Genomic DNA, 20,325 nt, shown 5'->3' with positions numbered 1-20,325 from the left:
GAACACGAGTGAAAAAATCAACAGAGTACTGTCATTTCGAGTACTCGTCATTGCAACGGCAGCAAGGCGAAACTTTCAAAATTGCCGTGACCAGGATTCGAACCTGGGTTATTGCGGCCACAACGCAATGTCCTAACCACTAGACGATCACGGCCACGGACGCGCCCGCGAAAGCAGCTGCCTGTAATGCAAGTGGCGATACACAGCAGAGCCTAGGCCAAGGTGTACGCCACAGCAGTGTGAGACACGGTCTCCATCACATGTATACGAGCAAATGAACGTGCCTGCGCTGTCAGGACACTAACTACAGTGGTTAGCTGCATTCACCTCCGTGGCAATGTCTTGCAGTCCCCCAAGCCTCTTGACTACAGGTATGTGGCTGGATAACAAGTGGATAGACGCTTCATCTCTCTCGCCGTCAGGTGTTGCCGTGAATCATACTTAACGTAGCTTTCTGCACGCGTCAGCGTAGCGTCAGTCGAGCAAAGTCGAGACAAGTCGCATAAGAGGAGCAACAAAAACGCGCGATTCCGGTACCGGGAATCGAACCCGGGCCTCCTGGGTGAGAGCCAGGTATCCTAGCCACTAGACCACACCGGATAACGACGGCAGTGCTCTTTCCAGCGAACGCAGGAGCCACCCACGGTTAACTGACGACAACTGTAAAAAATCCACTCTCTCGCGTTATAGAACGGCGTGCCCCGGACGCATTTCGTGGAGACGGACGCCAGCAATGATGAGAGCAAAAGGTGCCTACAAATCCTGTCGTTGCACCACGCACTGTTCTACGACAATTCACCAAGCAGACGCTCACGCCTTGTTGTGCTGTTTCCTTTGCGGGCAATGAGTGCACCTGCCTTCGACACAGGAAACATTACACGTTTGGCAGCTGTGGGATTGGAACCCACGCCTCCGAAGAGAATGGTGCCTGAAACCAGCGCCTTAGACCGCTCGGCCACGCTACCTACACAGCACGCGCGTCACAAGAGCTGCGTCCTACCCCACGAGAACACACCGCAACGGCACAAAAATGAGACGTAAAAAGTGGCAACGGTGGGATTCGAACCCACGCCTCCGAAGAGACTGGTGCCTAAAACCAGCGCCTTAGACCGCTCGGCCACGTTACCGTTGGAGCAGCAGCCGCAAAACGTTTCCTTTGTACTACAAAGATCACTTCGAAATGGAAGTATCTTGGCAATCGCCGTGCCATGTATTTCCACTGCTCTCCCACTGGAAGCGTCTCTTTAGGCCATCCACAGCAAGAAAAAGCCGTGCCCGCCGTATGGTAGCGACGCCACTTGTCTGTAGCTGTCGCAGTTAAGGAGACAGCGTCAAGAGACGTTTTCGTACCGTGACCAGGTTTCGAACCTGGGCTTTCCGTAACCACTAAAGTATCGTAGCTGTAACTGTCAGGCGGAGCCACAATGCTCCATGTATCAAACATATGTGAGCTCAAGGAGGTTACACTTGAAGAAAAAGCGGCAGCTTAACGCGATCACAGCAAAGCCCCCGGCAGCTACGGGATTCGAAACCGCGCCTACAGAGAGTCTGGTGCCTTAAACCAGCGCCTTAAAGCGCTCGGCCACGCTACATGCGCTGCTTGGTGCGCCAGTGTTCCTAGCATTTGTACAAACAGTGCACGCCACAGCTTCCTGTTCTGCTGGGACTGGCTGCTCATCCATCGCACTTCAAACAACTGCCCTTTTCGACTACAGAGAGCAGCGGACGTCTGCGCTCTGGGAGGCGACATTACGTGTTGGGGATGAAGTGGTAGGGCAAACTGCGGCCTGCGGAACACGAGTGAAAAAATCAACAGAGTACTGTCATTTCGAGTACTCGTCATTGCAACGGCAGCAAGGCGAAACTTTCAAAATTGCCGTGATCAGGATTCGAACCTGGGTTATTGCGGCCACAACGCAATGTCCTAACCACTAGACGATCACGGCCACGGACGCGCCCGCGAAAGCAGCTGCCTGTAATGCAAGTGGCGATACACAGCAGAGCCTAGGCCAAGGTGTACGCCACAGCAGTGTGAGACACGGTCTCCATCACATGTATACGAGCAAATGAACGTGCCTGCGCTGTCAGGACACTAACTACAGTGGTTAGCTGCATTCACCTCCGTGGCAATGTCTTGCAGTCCCCCAAGCCTCTTGACTACAGGTATGTGGCTGGATAACAAGTGGATAGACGCTTCATCTCTCTCGCCGTCAGGTGTTGCCGTGAATCATACTTAACGTAGCTTTCTGCACGCGTCAGCGTAGCGTCAGTCGAGCAAAGTCGAGACAAGTCGCATAAGAGGAGCAACAAAAACGCGCGATTCCGGTACCGGGAATCGAACCCGGGCCTCCTGGGTGAGAGCCAGGTATCCTAGCCACTAGACCACACCGGATAACGACGGCAGTGCTCTTTCCAGCGAACGCAGGAGCCACCCACGGTTAACTGACGACAACTGTAAAAAATCCACTCTCTCGCGTTATAGAACGGCGTGCCCCGGACGCATTTCGTGGAGACGGACGCCAGCAATGATGAGAGCAAAAGGTGCCTACAAATCCTGTCGTTGCACCACGCACTGTTCTACGACAATTCACCAAGCAGACGCTCACGCCTTGTTGTGCTGTTTCCTTTGCGGGCAATGAGTGCACCTGCCTTCGACACAGGAAACATTACACGTTTGGCAGCTGTGGGATTGGAACCCACGCCTCCGAAGAGAATGGTGCCTGAAACCAGCGCCTTAGACCGCTCGGCCACGCTACCTACACAGCACGCGCGTCACAAGAGCTGCGTCCTACCCCACGAGAACACACCGCAACGGCACAAAAATGAGACGTAAAAAGTGGCAACGGTGGGATTCGAACCCACGCCTCCGAAGAGACTGGTGCCTAAAACCAGCGCCTTAGACCGCTCGGCCACGTTACCGTTGGAGCAGCAGCCGCAAAACGTTTCCTTTGTACTACAAAGATCACTTCGAAATGGAAGTATCTTGGCAATCGCCGTGCCATGTATTTCCACTGCTCTCCCACTGGAAGCGTCTCTTTAGGCCATCCACAGCAAGAAAAAGCCGTGCCCGCCGTATGGTAGCGACGCCACTTGTCTGTAGCTGTCGCAGTTAAGGAGACAGCGTCAAGAGACGTTTTCGTACCGTGACCAGGTTTCGAACCTGGGCTTTCCGTAACCACTAAAGTATCGTAGCTGTAACTGTCAGGCGGAGCCACAATGCTCCATGTATCAAACATATGTGAGCTCAAGGAGGTTACACTTGAAGAAAAAGCGGCAGCTTAACGCGATCACAGCAAAGCCCCCGGCAGCTACGGGATTCGAAACCGCGCCTACAGAGAGTCTGGTGCCTTAAACCAGCGCCTTAAAGCGCTCGGCCACGCTACATGCGCTGCTTGGTGCGCCAGTGTTCCTAGCATTTGTACAAACAGTGCACGCCACAGCTTCCTGTTCTGCTGGGACTGGCTGCTCATCCATCGCACTTCAAACAACTGCCCTTTTCGACTACAGAGAGCAGCGGACGTCTGCGCTCTGGGAGGCGACATTACGTGTTGGGGATGAAGTGGTAGGGCAAACTGCGGCCTGCGGAACACGAGTGAAAAAATCAACAGAGTACTGTCATTTCGAGTACTCGTCATTGCAACGGCAGCAAGGCGAAACTTTCAAAATTGCCGTGATCAGGATTCGAACCTGGGTTATTGCGGCCACAACGCAATGTCCTAACCACTAGACGATCACGGCCACGGACGCGCCCGCGAAAGCAGCTGCCTGTAATGCAAGTGGCGATACACAGCAGAGCCTAGGCCAAGGTGTACGCCACAGCAGTGTGAGACACGGTCTCCATCACATGTATACGAGCAAATGAACGTGCCTGCGCTGTCAGGACACTAACTACAGTGGTTAGCTGCATTCACCTCCGTGGCAATGTCTTGCAGTCCCCCAAGCCTCTTGACTACAGGTATGTGGCTGGATAACAAGTGGATAGACGCTTCATCTCTCTCGCCGTCAGGTGTTGCCGTGAATCATACTTAACGTAGCTTTCTGCACGCGTCAGCGTAGCGTCAGTCGAGCAAAGTCGAGACAAGTCGCATAAGAGGAGCAACAAAAACGCGCGATTCCGGTACCGGGAATCGAACCCGGGCCTCCTGGGTGAGAGCCAGGTATCCTAGCCACTAGACCACACCGGATAACGACGGCAGTGCTCTTTCCAGCGAACGCAGGAGCCACCCACGGTTAACTGACGACAACTGTAAAAAATCCACTCTCTCGCGTTATAGAACGGCGTGCCCCGGACGCATTTCGTGGAGACGGACGCCAGCAATGATGAGAGCAAAAGGTGCCTACAAATCCTGTCGTTGCACCACGCACTGTTCTACGACAATTCACCAAGCAGACGCTCACGCCTTGTTGTGCTGTTTCCTTTGCGGGCAATGAGTGCACCTGCCTTCGACACAGGAAACATTACACGTTTGGCAGCTGTGGGATTGGAACCCACGCCTCCGAAGAGAATGGTGCCTGAAACCAGCGCCTTAGACCGCTCGGCCACGCTACCTACACAGCACGCGCGTCACAAGAGCTGCGTCCTACCCCACGAGAACACACCGCAACGGCACAAAAATGAGACGTAAAAAGTGGCAACGGTGGGATTCGAACCCACGCCTCCGAAGAGACTGGTGCCTAAAACCAGCGCCTTAGACCGCTCGGCCACGTTACCGTTGGAGCAGCAGCCGCAAAACGTTTCCTTTGTACTACAAAGATCACTTCGAAATGGAAGTATCTTGGCAATCGCCGTGCCATGTATTTCCACTGCTCTCCCACTGGAAGCGTCTCTTTAGGCCATCCACAGCAAGAAAAAGCCGTGCCCGCCGTATGGTAGCGACGCCACTTGTCTGTAGCTGTCGCAGTTAAGGAGACAGCGTCAAGAGACGTTTTCGTACCGTGACCAGGTTTCGAACCTGGGCTTTCCGTAACCACTAAAGTATCGTAGCTGTAACTGTCAGGCGGAGCCACAATGCTCCATGTATCAAACATATGTGAGCTCAAGGAGGTTACACTTGAAGAAAAAGCGGCAGCTTAACGCGATCACAGCAAAGCCCCCGGCAGCTACGGGATTCGAAACCGCGCCTACAGAGAGTCTGGTGCCTTAAACCAGCGCCTTAAAGCGCTCGGCCACGCTACATGCGCTGCTTGGTGCGCCAGTGTTCCTAGCATTTGTACAAACAGTGCACGCCACAGCTTCCTGTTCTGCTGGGACTGGCTGCTCATCCATCGCACTTCAAACAACTGCCCTTTTCGACTACAGAGAGCAGCGGACGTCTGCGCTCTGGGAGGCGACATTACGTGTTGGGGATGAAGTGGTAGGGCAAACTGCGGCCTGCGGAACACGAGTGAAAAAATCAACAGAGTACTGTCATTTCGAGTACTCGTCATTGCAACGGCAGCAAGGCGAAACTTTCAAAATTGCCGTGACCAGGATTCGAACCTGGGTTATTGCGGCCACAACGCAATGTCCTAACCACTAGACGATCACGGCCACGGACGCGCCCGCGAAAGCAGCTGCCTGTAATGCAAGTGGCGATACACAGCAGAGCCTAGGCCAAGGTGTACGCCACAGCAGTGTGAGACACGGTCTCCATCACATGTATACGAGCAAATGAACGTGCCTGCGCTGTCAGGACACTAACTACAGTGGTTAGCTGCATTCACCTCCGTGGCAATGTCTTGCAGTCCCCCAAGCCTCTTGACTACAGGTATGTGGCTGGATAACAAGTGGATAGACGCTTCATCTCTCTCGCCGTCAGGTGTTGCCGTGAATCATACTTAACGTAGCTTTCTGCACGCGTCAGCGTAGCGTCAGTCGAGCAAAGTCGAGACAAGTCGCATAAGAGGAGCAACAAAAACGCGCGATTCCGGTACCGGGAATCGAACCCGGGCCTCCTGGGTGAGAGCCAGGTATCCTAGCCACTAGACCACACCGGATAACGACGGCAGTGCTCTTTCCAGCGAACGCAGGAGCCACCCACGGTTAACTGACGACAACTGTAAAAAATCCACTCTCTCGCGTTATAGAACGGCGTGCCCCGGACGCATTTCGTGGAGACGGACGCCAGCAATGATGAGAGCAAAAGGTGCCTACAAATCCTGTCGTTGCACCACGCACTGTTCTACGACAATTCACCAAGCAGACGCTCACGCCTTGTTGTGCTGTTTCCTTTGCGGGCAATGAGTGCACCTGCCTTCGACACAGGAAACATTACACGTTTGGCAGCTGTGGGATTGGAACCCACGCCTCCGAAGAGAATGGTGCCTGAAACCAGCGCCTTAGACCGCTCGGCCACGCTACCTACACAGCACGCGCGTCACAAGATCTGCGTCCTACCCCACGAGAACACACCGCAACGGCACAAAAATGAGACGTAAAAAGTGGCAACGGTGGGATTCGAACCCACGCCTCCGAAGAGACTGGTGCCTAAAACCAGCGCCTTAGACCGCTCGGCCACGTTACCGTTGGAGCAGCAGCCGCAAAACGTTTCCTTTGTACTACAAAGATCACTTCGAAATGGAAGTATCTTGGCAATCGCCGTGCCATGTATTTCCACTGCTCTCCCACTGGAAGCGTCTCTTTAGGCCATCCACAGCAAGAAAAAGCCGTGCCCGCCGTATGGTAGCGACGCCACTTGTCTGTAGCTGTCGCAGTTAAGGAGACAGCGTCAAGAGACGTTTTCGTACCGTGACCAGGTTTCGAACCTGGGCTTTCCGTAACCACTAAAGTATCGTAGCTGTAACTGTCAGGCGGAGCCACAATGCTCCATGTATCAAACATATGTGAGCTCAAGGAGGTTACACTTGAAGAAAAAGCGGCAGCTTAACGCGATCACAGCAAAGCCCCCGGCAGCTACGGGATTCGAAACCGCGCCTACAGAGAGTCTGGTGCCTTAAACCAGCGCCTTAAAGCGCTCGGCCACGCTACATGCGCTGCTTGGTGCGCCAGTGTTCCTAGCATTTGTACAAACAGTGCACGCCACAGCTTCCTGTTCTGCTGGGACTGGCTGCTCATCCATCGCACTTCAAACAACTGCCCTTTTCGACTACAGAGAGCAGCGGACGTCTGCGCTCTGGGAGGCGACATTACGTGTTGGGGATGAAGTGGTAGGGCAAACTGCGGCCTGCGGAACACGAGTGAAAAAATCAACAGAGTACTGTCATTTCGAGTACTCGTCATTGCAACGGCAGCAAGGCGAAACTTTCAAAATTGCCGTGACCAGGATTCGAACCTGGGTTATTGCGGCCACAACGCAATGTCCTAACCACTAGACGATCACGGCCACGGACGCGCCCGCGAAAGCAGCTGCCTGTAATGCAAGTGGCGATACACAGCAGAGCCTAGGCCAAGGTGTACGCCACAGCAGTGTGAGACACGGTCTCCATCACATGTATACGAGCAAATGAACGTGCCTGCGCTGTCAGGACACTAACTACAGTGGTTAGCTGCATTCACCTCCGTGGCAATGTCTTGCAGTCCCCCAAGCCTCTTGACTACAGGTATGTGGCTGGATAACAAGTGGATAGACGCTTCATCTCTCTCGCCGTCAGGTGTTGCCGTGAATCATACTTAACGTAGCTTTCTGCACGCGTCAGCGTAGCGTCAGTCGAGCAAAGTCGAGACAAGTCGCATAAGAGGAGCAACAAAAACGCGCGATTCCGGTACCGGGAATCGAACCCGGGCCTCCTGGGTGAGAGCCAGGTATCCTAGCCACTAGACCACACCGGATAACGACGGCAGTGCTCTTTCCAGCGAACGCAGGAGCCACCCACGGTTAACTGACGACAACTGTAAAAAATCCACTCTCTCGCGTTATAGAACGGCGTGCCCCGGACGCATTTCGTGGAGACGGACGCCAGCAATGATGAGAGCAAAAGGTGCCTACAAATCCTGTCGTTGCACCACGCACTGTTCTACGACAATTCACCAAGCAGACGCTCACGCCTTGTTGTGCTGTTTCCTTTGCGGGCAATGAGTGCACCTGCCTTCGACACAGGAAACATTACACGTTTGGCAGCTGTGGGATTGGAACCCACGCCTCCGAAGAGAATGGTGCCTGAAACCAGCGCCTTAGACCGCTCGGCCACGCTACCTACACAGCACGCGCGTCACAAGAGCTGCGTCCTACCCCACGAGAACACACCGCAACGGCACAAAAATGAGACGTAAAAAGTGGCAACGGTGGGATTCGAACCCACGCCTCCGAAGAGACTGGTGCCTAAAACCAGCGCCTTAGACCGCTCGGCCACGTTACCGTTGGAGCAGCAGCCGCAAAACGTTTCCTTTGTACTACAAAGATCACTTCGAAATGGAAGTATCTTGGCAATCGCCGTGCCATGTATTTCCACTGCTCTCCCACTGGAAGCGTCTCTTTAGGCCATCCACAGCAAGAAAAAGCCGTGCCCGCCGTATGGTAGCGACGCCACTTGTCTGTAGCTGTCGCAGTTAAGGAGACAGCGTCAAGAGACGTTTTCGTACCGTGACCAGGTTTCGAACCTGGGCTTTCCGTAACCACTAAAGTATCGTAGCTGTAACTGTCAGGCGGAGCCACAATGCTCCATGTATCAAACATATGTGAGCTCAAGGAGGTTACACTTGAAGAAAAAGCGGCAGCTTAACGCGATCACAGCAAAGCCCCCGGCAGCTACGGGATTCGAAACCGCGCCTACAGAGAGTCTGGTGCCTTAAACCAGCGCCTTAAAGCGCTCGGCCACGCTACATGCGCTGCTTGGTGCGCCAGTGTTCCTAGCATTTGTACAAACAGTGCACGCCACAGCTTCCTGTTCTGCTGGGACTGGCTGCTCATCCATCGCACTTCAAACAACTGCCCTTTTCGACTACAGAGAGCAGCGGACGTCTGCGCTCTGGGAGGCGACATTACGTGTTGGGGATGAAGTGGTAGGGCAAACTGCGGCCTGCGGAACACGAGTGAAAAAATCAACAGAGTACTGTCATTTCGAGTACTCGTCATTGCAACGGCAGCAAGGCGAAACTTTCAAAATTGCCGTGACCAGGATTCGAACCTGGGTTATTGCGGCCACAACGCAATGTCCTAACCACTAGACGATCACGGCCACGGACGCGCCCGCGAAAGCAGCTGCCTGTAATGCAAGTGGCGATACACAGCAGAGCCTAGGCCAAGGTGTACGCCACAGCAGTGTGAGACACGGTCTCCATCACATGTATACGAGCAAATGAACGTGCCTGCGCTGTCAGGACACTAACTACAGTGGTTAGCTGCATTCACCTCCGTGGCAATGTCTTGCAGTCCCCCAAGCCTCTTGACTACAGGTATGTGGCTGGATAACAAGTGGATAGACGCTTCATCTCTCTCGCCGTCAGGTGTTGCCGTGAATCATACTTAACGTAGCTTTCTGCACGCGTCAGCGTAGCGTCAGTCGAGCAAAGTCGAGACAAGTCGCATAAGAGGAGCAACAAAAACGCGCGATTCCGGTACCGGGAATCGAACCCGGGCCTCCTGGGTGAGAGCCAGGTATCCTAGCCACTAGACCACACCGGATAACGACGGCAGTGCTCTTTCCAGCGAACGCAGGAGCCACCCACGGTTAACTGACGACAACTGTAAAAAATCCACTCTCTCGCGTTATAGAACGGCGTGCCCCGGACGCATTTCGTGGAGACGGACGCCAGCAATGATGAGAGCAAAAGGTGCCTACAAATCCTGTCGTTGCACCACGCACTGTTCTACGACAATTCACCAAGCAGACGCTCACGCCTTGTTGTGCTGTTTCCTTTGCGGGCAATGAGTGCACCTGCCTTCGACACAGGAAACATTACACGTTTGGCAGCTGTGGGATTGGAACCCACGCCTCCGAAGAGAATGGTGCCTGAAACCAGCGCCTTAGACCGCTCGGCCACGCTACCTACACAGCACGCGCGTCACAAGATCTGCGTCCTACCCCACGAGAACACACCGCAACGGCACAAAAATGAGACGTAAAAAGTGGCAACGGTGGGATTCGAACCCACGCCTCCGAAGAGACTGGTGCCTAAAACCAGCGCCTTAGACCGCTCGGCCACGTTACCGTTGGAGCAGCAGCCGCAAAACGTTTCCTTTGTACTACAAAGATCACTTCGAAATGGAAGTATCTTGGCAATCGCCGTGCCATGTATTTCCACTGCTCTCCCACTGGAAGCGTCTCTTTAGGCCATCCACAGCAAGAAAAAGCCGTGCCCGCCGTATGGTAGCGACGCCACTTGTCTGTAGCTGTCGCAGTTAAGGAGACAGCGTCAAGAGACGTTTTCGTACCGTGACCAGGTTTCGAACCTGGGCTTTCCGTAACCACTAAAGTATCGTAGCTGTAACTGTCAGGCGGAGCCACAATGCTCCATGTATCAAACATATGTGAGCTCAAGGAGGTTACACTTGAAGAAAAAGCGGCAGCTTAACGCGATCACAGCAAAGCCCCCGGCAGCTACGGGATTCGAAACCGCGCCTACAGAGAGTCTGGTGCCTTAAACCAGCGCCTTAAAGCGCTCGGCCACGCTACATGCGCTGCTTGGTGCGCCAGTGTTCCTAGCATTTGTACAAACAGTGCACGCCACAGCTTCCTGTTCTGCTGGGACTGGCTGCTCATCCATCGCACTTCAAACAACTGCCCTTTTCGACTACAGAGAGCAGCGGACGTCTGCGCTCTGGGAGGCGACATTACGTGTTGGGGATGAAGTGGTAGGGCAAACTGCGGCCTGCGGAACACGAGTGAAAAAATCAACAGAGTACTGTCATTTCGAGTACTCGTCATTGCAACGGCAGCAAGGCGAAACTTTCAAAATTGCCGTGACCAGGATTCGAACCTGGGTTATTGCGGCCACAACGCAATGTCCTAACCACTAGACGATCACGGCCACGGACGCGCCCGCGAAAGCAGCTGCCTGTAATGCAAGTGGCGATACACAGCAGAGCCTAGGCCAAGGTGTACGCCACAGCAGTGTGAGACACGGTCTCCATCACATGTATACGAGCAAATGAACGTGCCTGCGCTGTCAGGACACTAACTACAGTGGTTAGCTGCATTCACCTCCGTGGCAATGTCTTGCAGTCCCCCAAGCCTCTTGACTACAGGTATGTGGCTGGATAACAAGTGGATAGACGCTTCATCTCTCTCGCCGTCAGGTGTTGCCGTGAATCATACTTAACGTAGCTTTCTGCACGCGTCAGCGTAGCGTCAGTCGAGCAAAGTCGAGACAAGTCGCATAAGAGGAGCAACAAAAACGCGCGATTCCGGTACCGGGAATCGAACCCGGGCCTCCTGGGTGAGAGCCAGGTATCCTAGCCACTAGACCACACCGGATAACGACGGCAGTGCTCTTTCCAGCGAACGCAGGAGCCACCCACGGTTAACTGACGACAACTGTAAAAAATCCACTCTCTCGCGTTATAGAACGGCGTGCCCCGGACGCATTTCGTGGAGACGGACGCCAGCAATGATGAGAGCAAAAGGTGCCTACAAATCCTGTCGTTGCACCACGCACTGTTCTACGACAATTCACCAAGCAGACGCTCACGCCTTGTTGTGCTGTTTCCTTTGCGGGCAATGAGTGCACCTGCCTTCGACACAGGAAACATTACACGTTTGGCAGCTGTGGGATTGGAACCCACGCCTCCGAAGAGAATGGTGCCTGAAACCAGCGCCTTAGACCGCTCGGCCACGCTACCTACACAGCACGCGCGTCACAAGAGCTGCGTCCTACCCCACGAGAACACACCGCAACGGCACAAAAATGAGACGTAAAAAGTGGCAACGGTGGGATTCGAACCCACGCCTCCGAAGAGACTGGTGCCTAAAACCAGCGCCTTAGACCGCTCGGCCACGTTACCGTTGGAGCAGCAGCCGCAAAACGTTTCCTTTGTACTACAAAGATCACTTCGAAATGGAAGTATCTTGGCAATCGCCGTGCCATGTATTTCCACTGCTCTCCCACTGGAAGCGTCTCTTTAGGCCATCCACAGCAAGAAAAAGCCGTGCCCGCCGTATGGTAGCGACGCCACTTGTCTGTAGCTGTCGCAGTTAAGGAGACAGCGTCAAGAGACGTTTTCGTACCGTGACCAGGTTTCGAACCTGGGCTTTCCGTAACCACTAAAGTATCGTAGCTGTAACTGTCAGGCGGAGCCACAATGCTCCATGTATCAAACATATGTGAGCTCAAGGAGGTTACACTTGAAGAAAAAGCGGCAGCTTAACGCGATCACAGCAAAGCCCCCGGCAGCTACGGGATTCGAAACCGCGCCTACAGAGAGTCTGGTGCCTTAAACCAGCGCCTTAAAGCGCTCGGCCACGCTACATGCGCTGCTTGGTGCGCCAGTGTTCCTAGCATTTGTACAAACAGTGCACGCCACAGCTTCCTGTTCTGCTGGGACTGGCTGCTCATCCATCGCACTTCAAACAACTGCCCTTTTCGACTACAGAGAGCAGCGGACGTCTGCGCTCTGGGAGGCGACATTACGTGTTGGGGATGAAGTGGTAGGGCAAACTGCGGCCTGCGGAACACGAGTGAAAAAATCAACAGAGTACTGTCATTTCGAGTACTCGTCATTGCAACGGCAGCAAGGCGAAACTTTCAAAATTGCCGTGACCAGGATTCGAACCTGGGTTATTGCGGCCACAACGCAATGTCCTAACCACTAGACGATCACGGCCACGGACGCGCCCGCGAAAGCAGCTGCCTGTAATGCAAGTGGCGATACACAGCAGAGCCTAGGCCAAGGTGTACGCCACAGCAGTGTGAGACACGGTCTCCATCACATGTATACGAGCAAATGAACGTGCCTGCGCTGTCAGGACACTAACTACAGTGGTTAGCTGCATTCACCTCCGTGGCAATGTCTTGCAGTCCCCCAAGCCTCTTGACTACAGGTATGTGGCTGGATAACAAGTGGATAGACGCTTCATCTCTCTCGCCGTCAGGTGTTGCCGTGAATCATACTTAACGTAGCTTTCTGCACGCGTCAGCGTAGCGTCAGTCGAGCAAAGTCGAGACAAGTCGCATAAGAGGAGCAACAAAAACGCGCGATTCCGGTACCGGGAATCGAACCCGGGCCTCCTGGGTGAGAGCCAGGTATCCTAGCCACTAGACCACACCGGATAACGACGGCAGTGCTCTTTCCAGCGAACGCAGGAGCCACCCACGGTTAACTGACGACAACTGTAAAAAATCCACTCTCTCGCGTTATAGAACGGCGTGCCCCGGACGCATTTCGTGGAGACGGACGCCAGCAATGATGAGAGCAAAAGGTGCCTACAAATCCTGTCGTTGCACCACGCACTGTTCTACGACAATTCACCAAGCAGACGCTCACGCCTTGTTGTGCTGTTTCCTTTGCGGGCAATGAGTGCACCTGCCTTCGACACAGGAAACATTACACGTTTGGCAGCTGTGGGATTGGAACCCACGCCTCCGAAGAGAATGGTGCCTGAAACCAGCGCCTTAGACCGCTCGGCCACGCTACCTACACAGCACGCGCGTCACAAGAGCTGCGTCCTACCCCACGAGAACACACCGCAACGGCACAAAAATGAGACGTAAAAAGTGGCAACGGTGGGATTCGAACCCACGCCTCCGAAGAGACTGGTGCCTAAAACCAGCGCCTTAGACCGCTCGGCCACGTTACCGTTGGAGCAGCAGCCGCAAAACGTTTCCTTTGTACTACAAAGATCACTTCGAAATGGAAGTATCTTGGCAATCGCCGTGCCATGTATTTCCACTGCTCTCCCACTGGAAGCGTCTCTTTAGGCCATCCACAGCAAGAAAAAGCCGTGCCCGCCGTATGGTAGCGACGCCACTTGTCTGTAGCTGTCGCAGTTAAGGAGACAGCGTCAAGAGACGTTTTCGTACCGTGACCAGGTTTCGAACCTGGGCTTTCCGTAACCACTAAAGTATCGTAGCTGTAACTGTCAGGCGGAGCCACAATGCTCCATGTATCAAACATATGTGAGCTCAAGGAGGTTACACTTGAAGAAAAAGCGGCAGCTTAACGCGATCACAGCAAAGCCCCCGGCAGCTACGGGATTCGAAACCGCGCCTACAGAGAGTCTGGTGCCTTAAACCAGCGCCTTAAAGCGCTCGGCCACGCTACATGCGCTGCTTGGTGCGCCAGTGTTCCTAGCATTTGTACAAACAGTGCACGCCACAGCTTCCTGTTCTGCTGGGACTGGCTGCTCATCCATCGCACTTCAAACAACTGCCCTTTTCGACTACAGAGAGCAGCGGACGTCTGCGCTCTGGGAGGCGACATTACGTGTTGGGGATGAAGTGGTAGGGCAAACTGCGGCCTGCGGAACACGAGTGAAAAAATCAACAGAGTACTGTCATTTCGAGTACTCGTCATTGCAACGGCAGCAAGGCGAAACTTTCAAAATTGCCGTGACCAGGATTCGAACCTGGGTTATTGCGGCCACAACGCAATGTCCTAACCACTAGACGATCACGGCCACGGACGCGCCCGCGAAAGCAGCTGCCTGTAATGCAAGTGGCGATACACAGCAGAGCCTAGGCCAAGGTGTACGCCACAGCAGTGTGAGACACGGTCTCCATCACATGTATACGAGCAAATGAACGTGCCTGCGCTGTCAGGACACTAACTACAGTGGTTAGCTGCATTCACCTCCGTGGCAATGTCTTGCAGTCCCCCAAGCCTCTTGACTACAGGTATGTGGCTGGATAACAAGTGGATAGACGCTTCATCTCTCTCGCCGTCAGGTGTTGCCGTGAATCATACTTAACGTAGCTTTCTGCACGCGTCAGCGTAGCGTCAGTCGAGCAAAGTCGAGACAAGTCGCATAAGAGGAGCAACAAAAACGCGCGATTCCGGTACCGGGAATCGAACCCGGGCCTCCTGGGTGAGAGCCAGGTATCCTAGCCACTAGACCACACCGGATAACGACGGCAGTGCTCTTTCCAGCGAACGCAGGAGCCACCCACGGTTAACTGACGACAACTGTAAAAAATCCACTCTCTCGCGTTATAGAACGGCGTGCCCCGGACGCATTTCGTGGAGACGGACGCCAGCAATGATGAGAGCAAAAGGTGCCTACAAATCCTGTCGTTGCACCACGCACTGTTCTACGACAATTCACCAAGCAGACGCTCACGCCTTGTTGTGCTGTTTCCTTTGCGGGCAATGAGTGCACCTGCCTTCGACACAGGAAACATTACACGTTTGGCAGCTGTGGGATTGGAACCCACGCCTCCGAAGAGAATGGTGCCTGAAACCAGCGCCTTAGACCGCTCGGCCACGCTACCTACACAGCACGCGCGTCACAAGAGCTGCGTCCTACCCCACGAGAACACACCGCAACGGCACAAAAATGAGACGTAAAAAGTGGCAACGGTGGGATTCGAACCCACGCCTCCGAAGAGACTGGTGCCTAAAACCAGCGCCTTAGACCGCTCGGCCACGTTACCGTTGGAGCAGCAGCCGCAAAACGTTTCCTTTGTACTACAAAGATCACTTCGAAATGGAAGTATCTTGGCAATCGCCGTGCCATGTATTTCCACTGCTCTCCCACTGGAAGCGTCTCTTTAGGCCATCCACAGCAAGAAAAAGCCGTGCCCGCCGTATGGTAGCGACGCCACTTGTCTGTAGCTGTCGCAGTTAAGGAGACAGCGTCAAGAGACGTTTTCGTACCGTGACCAGGTTTCGAACCTGGGCTTTCCGTAACCACTAAAGTATCGTAGCTGTAACTGTCAGGCGGAGCCACAATGCTCCATGTATCAAACATATGTGAGCTCAAGGAGGTTACACTTGAAGAAAAAGCGGCAGCTTAACGCGATCACAGCAAAGCCCCCGGCAGCTACGGGATTCGAAACCGCGCCTACAGAGAGTCTGGTGCCTTAAACCAGCGCCTTAAAGCGCTCGGCCACGCTACATGCGCTGCTTGGTGCGCCAGTGTTCCTAGCATTTGTACAAACAGTGCACGCCACAGCTTCCTGTTCTGCTGGGACTGGCTGCTCATCCATCGCACTTCAAACAACTGCCCTTTTCGACTACAGAGAGCAGCGGACGTCTGCGCTCTGGGAGGCGACATTACGTGTTGGGGATGAAGTGGTAGGGCAAACTGCGGCCTGCGGAACACGAGTGAAAAAATCAACAGAGTACTGTCATTTCGAGTACTCGTCATTGCAACGGCAGCAAGGCGAAACTTTCAAAATTGCCGTGACCAGGATTCGAACCTGGGTTATTGCGGCCACAACGCAATGTCCTAACCACTAGACGATCACGGCCACGGACGCGCCCGCGAAAGCAGCTGCCTGTAATGCAAGTGGCGATACACAGCAGAGCCTAGGCCAAGGTGTACGCCACAGCAGTGTGAGACACGGTCTCCATCACATGTATACGAGCAAATGAACGTGCCTGCGCTGTCAGGACACTAACTACAGTGGTTAGCTGCATTCACCTCCGTGGCAATGTCTTGCAGTCCCCCAAGCCTCTTGACTACAGGTATGTGGCTGGATAACAAGTGGATAGACGCTTCATCTCTCTCGCCGTCAGGTGTTGCCGTGAATCATACTTAACGTAGCTTTCTGCACGCGTCAGCGTAGCGTCAGTCGAGCAAAGTCGAGACAAGTCGCATAAGAGGAGCAACAAAAACGCGCGATTCCGGTACCGGGAATCGAACCCGGGCCTCCTGGGTGAGAGCCAGGTATCCTAGCCACTAGACCACACCGGATAACGACGGCAGTGCTCTTTCCAGCGAACGCAGGAGCCACCCACGGTTAACTGACGACAACTGTAAAAAATCCACTCTCTCGCGTTATAGAACGGCGTGCCCCGGACGCATTTCGTGGAGACGGACGCCAGCAATGATGAGAGCAAAAGGTGCCTACAAATCCTGTCGTTGCACCACGCACTGTTCTACGACAATTCACCAAGCAGACGCTCACGCCTTGTTGTGCTGTTTCCTTTGCGGGCAATGAGTGCACCTGCCTTCGACACAGGAAACATTACACGTTTGGCAGCTGTGGGATTGGAACCCACGCCTCCGAAGAGAATGGTGCCTGAAACCAGCGCCTTAGACCGCTCGGCCACGCTACCTACACAGCACGCGCGTCACAAGAGCTGCGTCCTACCCCACGAGAACACACCGCAACGGCACAAAAATGAGACGTAAAAAGTGGCAACGGTGGGATTCGAACCCACGCCTCCGAAGAGACTGGTGCCTAAAACCAGCGCCTTAGACCGCTCGGCCACGTTACCGTTGGAGCAGCAGCCGCAAAACGTTTCCTTTGTACTACAAAGATCACTTCGAAATGGAAGTATCTTGGCAATCGCCGTGCCATGTATTTCCACTGCTCTCCCACTGGAAGCGTCTCTTTAGGCCATCCACAGCAAGAAAAAGCCGTGCCCGCCGTATGGTAGCGACGCCACTTGTCTGTAGCTGTCGCAGTTAAGGAGACAGCGTCAAGAGACGTTTTCGTACCGTGACCAGGTTTCGAACCTGGGCTTTCCGTAACCACTAAAGTATCGTAGCTGTAACTGTCAGGCGGAGCCACAATGCTCCATGTATCAAACATATGTGAGCTCAAGGAGGTTACACTTGAAGAAAAAGCGGCAGCTTAACGCGATCACAGCAAAGCCCCCGGCAGCTACGGGATTCGAAACCGCGCCTACAGAGAGTCTGGTGCCTTAAACCAGCGCCTTAAAGCGCTCGGCCACGCTACATGCGCTGCTTGGTGCGCCAGTGTTCCTAGCATTTGTACAAACAGTGCACGCCACAGCTTCCTGTTCTGCTGGGACTGGCTGCTCATCCATCGCACTTCAAACAACTGCCCTTTTCGACTACAGAGAGCAGCGGACGTCTGCGCTCTGGGAGGCGACATTACGTGTTGGGGATGAAGTGGTAGGGCAAACTGCGGCCTGCGGAACACGAGTGAAAAAATCAACAGAGTACTGTCATTTCGAGTACTCGTCATTGCAACGGCAGCAAGGCGAAACTTTCAAAATTGCCGTGACCAGGATTCGAACCTGGGTTATTGCGGCCACAACGCAATGTCCTAACCACTAGACGATCACGGCCACGGACGCGCCCGCGAAAGCAGCTGCCTGTAATGCAAGTGGCGATACACAGCAGAGCCTAGGCCAAGGTGTACGCCACAGCAGTGTGAGACACGGTCTCCATCACATGTATACGAGCAAATGAACGTGCCTGCGCTGTCAGGACACTAACTACAGTGGTTAGCTGCATTCACCTCCGTGGCAATGTCTTGCAGTCCCCCAAGCCTCTTGACTACAGGTATGTGGCTGGATAACAAGTGGATAGACGCTTCATCTCTCTCGCCGTCAGGTGTTGCCGTGAATCATACTTAACGTAGCTTTCTGCACGCGTCAGCGTAGCGTCAGTCGAGCAAAGTCGAGACAAGTCGCATAAGAGGAGCAACAAAAACGCGCGATTCCGGTACCGGGAATCGAACCCGGGCCTCCTGGGTGAGAGCCAGGTATCCTAGCCACTAGACCACACCGGATAACGACGGCAGTGCTCTTTCCAGCGAACGCAGGAGCCACCCACGGTTAACTGACGACAACTGTAAAAAATCCACTCTCTCGCGTTATAGAACGGCGTGCCCCGGACGCATTTCGTGGAGACGGACGCCAGCAATGATGAGAGCAAAAGGTGCCTACAAATCCTGTCGTTGCACCACGCACTGTTCTACGACAATTCACCAAGCAGACGCTCACGCCTTGTTGTGCTGTTTCCTTTGCGGGCAATGAGTGCACCTGCCTTCGACACAGGAAACATTACACGTTTGGCAGCTGTGGGATTGGAACCCACGCCTCCGAAGAGAATGGTGCCTGAAACCAGCGCCTTAGACCGCTCGGCCACGCTACCTACACAGCACGCGCGTCACAAGAGCTGCGTCCTACCCCACGAGAACACACCGCAACGGCACAAAAATGAGACGTAAAAAGTGGCAACGGTGGGATTCGAACCCACGCCTCCGAAGAGACTGGTGCCTAAAACCAGCGCCTTAGACCGCTCGGCCACGTTACCGTTGGAGCAGCAGCCGCAAAACGTTTCCTTTGTACTACAAAGATCACTTCGAAATGGAAGTATCTTGGCAATCGCCGTGCCATGTATTTCCACTGCTCTCCCACTGGAAGCGTCTCTTTAGGCCATCCACAGCAAGAAAAAGCCGTGCCCGCCGTATGGTAGCGACGCCACTTGTCTGTAGCTGTCGCAGTTAAGGAGACAGCGTCAAGAGACGTTTTCGTACCGTGACCAGGTTTCGAACCTGGGCTTTCCGTAACCACTAAAGTATCGTAGCTGTAACTGTCAGGCGGAGCCACAATGCTCCATGTATCAAACATATGTGAGCTCAAGGAGGTTACACTTGAAGAAAAAGCGGCAGCTTAACGCGATCACAGCAAAGCCCCCGGCAGCTACGGGATTCGAAACCGCGCCTACAGAGAGTCTGGTGCCTTAAACCAGCGCCTTAAAGCGCTCGGCCACGCTACATGCGCTGCTTGGTGCGCCAGTGTTCCTAGCATTTGTACAAACAGTGCACGCCACAGCTTCCTGTTCTGCTGGGACTGGCTGCTCATCCATCGCACTTCAAACAACTGCCCTTTTCGACTACAGAGAGCAGCGGACGTCTGCGCTCTGGGAGGCGACATTACGTGTTGGGGATGAAGTGGTAGGGCAAACTGCGGCCTGCGGAACACGAGTGAAAAAATCAACAGAGTACTGTCATTTCGAGTACTCGTCATTGCAACGGCAGCAAGGCGAAACTTTCAAAATTGCCGTGACCAGGATTCGAACCTGGGTTATTGCGGCCACAACGCAATGTCCTAACCACTAGACGATCACGGCCACGGACGCGCCCGCGAAAGCAGCTGCCTGTAATGCAAGTGGCGATACACAGCAGAGCCTAGGCCAAGGTGTACGCCACAGCAGTGTGAGACACGGTCTCCATCACATGTATACGAGCAAATGAACGTGCCTGCGCTGTCAGGACACTAACTACAGTGGTTAGCTGCATTCACCTCCGTGGCAATGTCTTGCAGTCCCCCAAGCCTCTTGACTACAGGTATGTGGCTGGATAACAAGTGGATAGACGCTTCATCTCTCTCGCCGTCAGGTGTTGCCGTGAATCATACTTAACGTAGCTTTCTGCACGCGTCAGCGTAGCGTCAGTCGAGCAAAGTCGAGACAAGTCGCATAAGAGGAGCAACAAAAACGCGCGATTCCGGTACCGGGAATCGAACCCGGGCCTCCTGGGTGAGAGCCAGGTATCCTAGCCACTAGACCACACCGGATAACGACGGCAGT

The 20,325-nt window shown here is 54.1% G+C and overlaps 35 non-coding genes across 35 annotated transcripts; all 35 read right to left on the bottom strand.

The window, feature by feature from the left end:
- Nucleotides 1-82: 82 nt before the first annotated feature.
- Nucleotides 83-154, bottom strand: Trnah-gug. Its single transcript has one exon. It is a non-coding gene; the product is annotated as a tRNA-His (tRNA).
- Nucleotides 155-528: 374 nt separating this feature from the next.
- Nucleotides 529-600, bottom strand: Trnae-cuc. The gene has a single exon. It is a non-coding gene; the product is annotated as a tRNA-Glu (tRNA).
- A 445-nt stretch (nucleotides 601-1,045) lies between these two features.
- Nucleotides 1,046-1,127, bottom strand: Trnal-uag. Its single transcript has one exon. It is a non-coding gene; the product is annotated as a tRNA-Leu (tRNA).
- Nucleotides 1,128-1,874: 747 nt separating this feature from the next.
- On the bottom strand, nucleotides 1,875-1,946 carry Trnah-gug. The gene has a single exon. It is a non-coding gene; the product is annotated as a tRNA-His (tRNA).
- A 374-nt stretch (nucleotides 1,947-2,320) lies between these two features.
- Trnae-cuc lies at nucleotides 2,321-2,392 on the bottom strand. Its single transcript has one exon. It is a non-coding gene; the product is annotated as a tRNA-Glu (tRNA).
- A 445-nt stretch (nucleotides 2,393-2,837) lies between these two features.
- Trnal-uag lies at nucleotides 2,838-2,919 on the bottom strand. The gene has a single exon. It is a non-coding gene; the product is annotated as a tRNA-Leu (tRNA).
- A 747-nt stretch (nucleotides 2,920-3,666) lies between these two features.
- Trnah-gug lies at nucleotides 3,667-3,738 on the bottom strand. The gene has a single exon. It is a non-coding gene; the product is annotated as a tRNA-His (tRNA).
- Nucleotides 3,739-4,112: 374 nt separating this feature from the next.
- Nucleotides 4,113-4,184, bottom strand: Trnae-cuc. The gene has a single exon. It is a non-coding gene; the product is annotated as a tRNA-Glu (tRNA).
- Nucleotides 4,185-4,629: 445 nt separating this feature from the next.
- On the bottom strand, nucleotides 4,630-4,711 carry Trnal-uag. Its single transcript has one exon. It is a non-coding gene; the product is annotated as a tRNA-Leu (tRNA).
- Nucleotides 4,712-5,458: 747 nt separating this feature from the next.
- Nucleotides 5,459-5,530, bottom strand: Trnah-gug. Its single transcript has one exon. It is a non-coding gene; the product is annotated as a tRNA-His (tRNA).
- Nucleotides 5,531-5,904: 374 nt separating this feature from the next.
- On the bottom strand, nucleotides 5,905-5,976 carry Trnae-cuc. Its single transcript has one exon. It is a non-coding gene; the product is annotated as a tRNA-Glu (tRNA).
- A 445-nt stretch (nucleotides 5,977-6,421) lies between these two features.
- On the bottom strand, nucleotides 6,422-6,503 carry Trnal-uag. Its single transcript has one exon. It is a non-coding gene; the product is annotated as a tRNA-Leu (tRNA).
- Nucleotides 6,504-7,250: 747 nt separating this feature from the next.
- Nucleotides 7,251-7,322, bottom strand: Trnah-gug. The gene has a single exon. It is a non-coding gene; the product is annotated as a tRNA-His (tRNA).
- Nucleotides 7,323-7,696: 374 nt separating this feature from the next.
- Trnae-cuc lies at nucleotides 7,697-7,768 on the bottom strand. The gene has a single exon. It is a non-coding gene; the product is annotated as a tRNA-Glu (tRNA).
- A 445-nt stretch (nucleotides 7,769-8,213) lies between these two features.
- Trnal-uag lies at nucleotides 8,214-8,295 on the bottom strand. Its single transcript has one exon. It is a non-coding gene; the product is annotated as a tRNA-Leu (tRNA).
- A 747-nt stretch (nucleotides 8,296-9,042) lies between these two features.
- Nucleotides 9,043-9,114, bottom strand: Trnah-gug. Its single transcript has one exon. It is a non-coding gene; the product is annotated as a tRNA-His (tRNA).
- Nucleotides 9,115-9,488: 374 nt separating this feature from the next.
- Trnae-cuc lies at nucleotides 9,489-9,560 on the bottom strand. The gene has a single exon. It is a non-coding gene; the product is annotated as a tRNA-Glu (tRNA).
- Nucleotides 9,561-10,005: 445 nt separating this feature from the next.
- Trnal-uag lies at nucleotides 10,006-10,087 on the bottom strand. The gene has a single exon. It is a non-coding gene; the product is annotated as a tRNA-Leu (tRNA).
- Nucleotides 10,088-10,834: 747 nt separating this feature from the next.
- Nucleotides 10,835-10,906, bottom strand: Trnah-gug. Its single transcript has one exon. It is a non-coding gene; the product is annotated as a tRNA-His (tRNA).
- Nucleotides 10,907-11,280: 374 nt separating this feature from the next.
- On the bottom strand, nucleotides 11,281-11,352 carry Trnae-cuc. Its single transcript has one exon. It is a non-coding gene; the product is annotated as a tRNA-Glu (tRNA).
- A 445-nt stretch (nucleotides 11,353-11,797) lies between these two features.
- On the bottom strand, nucleotides 11,798-11,879 carry Trnal-uag. Its single transcript has one exon. It is a non-coding gene; the product is annotated as a tRNA-Leu (tRNA).
- A 747-nt stretch (nucleotides 11,880-12,626) lies between these two features.
- Nucleotides 12,627-12,698, bottom strand: Trnah-gug. Its single transcript has one exon. It is a non-coding gene; the product is annotated as a tRNA-His (tRNA).
- Nucleotides 12,699-13,072: 374 nt separating this feature from the next.
- Nucleotides 13,073-13,144, bottom strand: Trnae-cuc. The gene has a single exon. It is a non-coding gene; the product is annotated as a tRNA-Glu (tRNA).
- Nucleotides 13,145-13,589: 445 nt separating this feature from the next.
- Nucleotides 13,590-13,671, bottom strand: Trnal-uag. The gene has a single exon. It is a non-coding gene; the product is annotated as a tRNA-Leu (tRNA).
- A 747-nt stretch (nucleotides 13,672-14,418) lies between these two features.
- Nucleotides 14,419-14,490, bottom strand: Trnah-gug. Its single transcript has one exon. It is a non-coding gene; the product is annotated as a tRNA-His (tRNA).
- A 374-nt stretch (nucleotides 14,491-14,864) lies between these two features.
- Trnae-cuc lies at nucleotides 14,865-14,936 on the bottom strand. Its single transcript has one exon. It is a non-coding gene; the product is annotated as a tRNA-Glu (tRNA).
- Nucleotides 14,937-15,381: 445 nt separating this feature from the next.
- Nucleotides 15,382-15,463, bottom strand: Trnal-uag. Its single transcript has one exon. It is a non-coding gene; the product is annotated as a tRNA-Leu (tRNA).
- Nucleotides 15,464-16,210: 747 nt separating this feature from the next.
- Nucleotides 16,211-16,282, bottom strand: Trnah-gug. The gene has a single exon. It is a non-coding gene; the product is annotated as a tRNA-His (tRNA).
- Nucleotides 16,283-16,656: 374 nt separating this feature from the next.
- On the bottom strand, nucleotides 16,657-16,728 carry Trnae-cuc. The gene has a single exon. It is a non-coding gene; the product is annotated as a tRNA-Glu (tRNA).
- A 445-nt stretch (nucleotides 16,729-17,173) lies between these two features.
- On the bottom strand, nucleotides 17,174-17,255 carry Trnal-uag. The gene has a single exon. It is a non-coding gene; the product is annotated as a tRNA-Leu (tRNA).
- Nucleotides 17,256-18,002: 747 nt separating this feature from the next.
- On the bottom strand, nucleotides 18,003-18,074 carry Trnah-gug. Its single transcript has one exon. It is a non-coding gene; the product is annotated as a tRNA-His (tRNA).
- A 374-nt stretch (nucleotides 18,075-18,448) lies between these two features.
- On the bottom strand, nucleotides 18,449-18,520 carry Trnae-cuc. Its single transcript has one exon. It is a non-coding gene; the product is annotated as a tRNA-Glu (tRNA).
- Nucleotides 18,521-18,965: 445 nt separating this feature from the next.
- Trnal-uag lies at nucleotides 18,966-19,047 on the bottom strand. The gene has a single exon. It is a non-coding gene; the product is annotated as a tRNA-Leu (tRNA).
- Nucleotides 19,048-19,794: 747 nt separating this feature from the next.
- On the bottom strand, nucleotides 19,795-19,866 carry Trnah-gug. The gene has a single exon. It is a non-coding gene; the product is annotated as a tRNA-His (tRNA).
- A 374-nt stretch (nucleotides 19,867-20,240) lies between these two features.
- Trnae-cuc lies at nucleotides 20,241-20,312 on the bottom strand. The gene has a single exon. It is a non-coding gene; the product is annotated as a tRNA-Glu (tRNA).
- Nucleotides 20,313-20,325: the final 13 nt, after the last annotated feature.

The sequence above is a fragment of the Schistocerca piceifrons genome, unplaced genomic scaffold (assembly GCF_021461385.2).
Source record: "Schistocerca piceifrons isolate TAMUIC-IGC-003096 unplaced genomic scaffold, iqSchPice1.1 HiC_scaffold_700, whole genome shotgun sequence".
NCBI classification, from domain to species: Eukaryota; Metazoa; Arthropoda; class Insecta; order Orthoptera; family Acrididae; genus Schistocerca; species Schistocerca piceifrons.
Note: the sequence above shows the minus strand (reverse complement) of the source record. Positions and strands in the feature narration are given on the sequence as shown.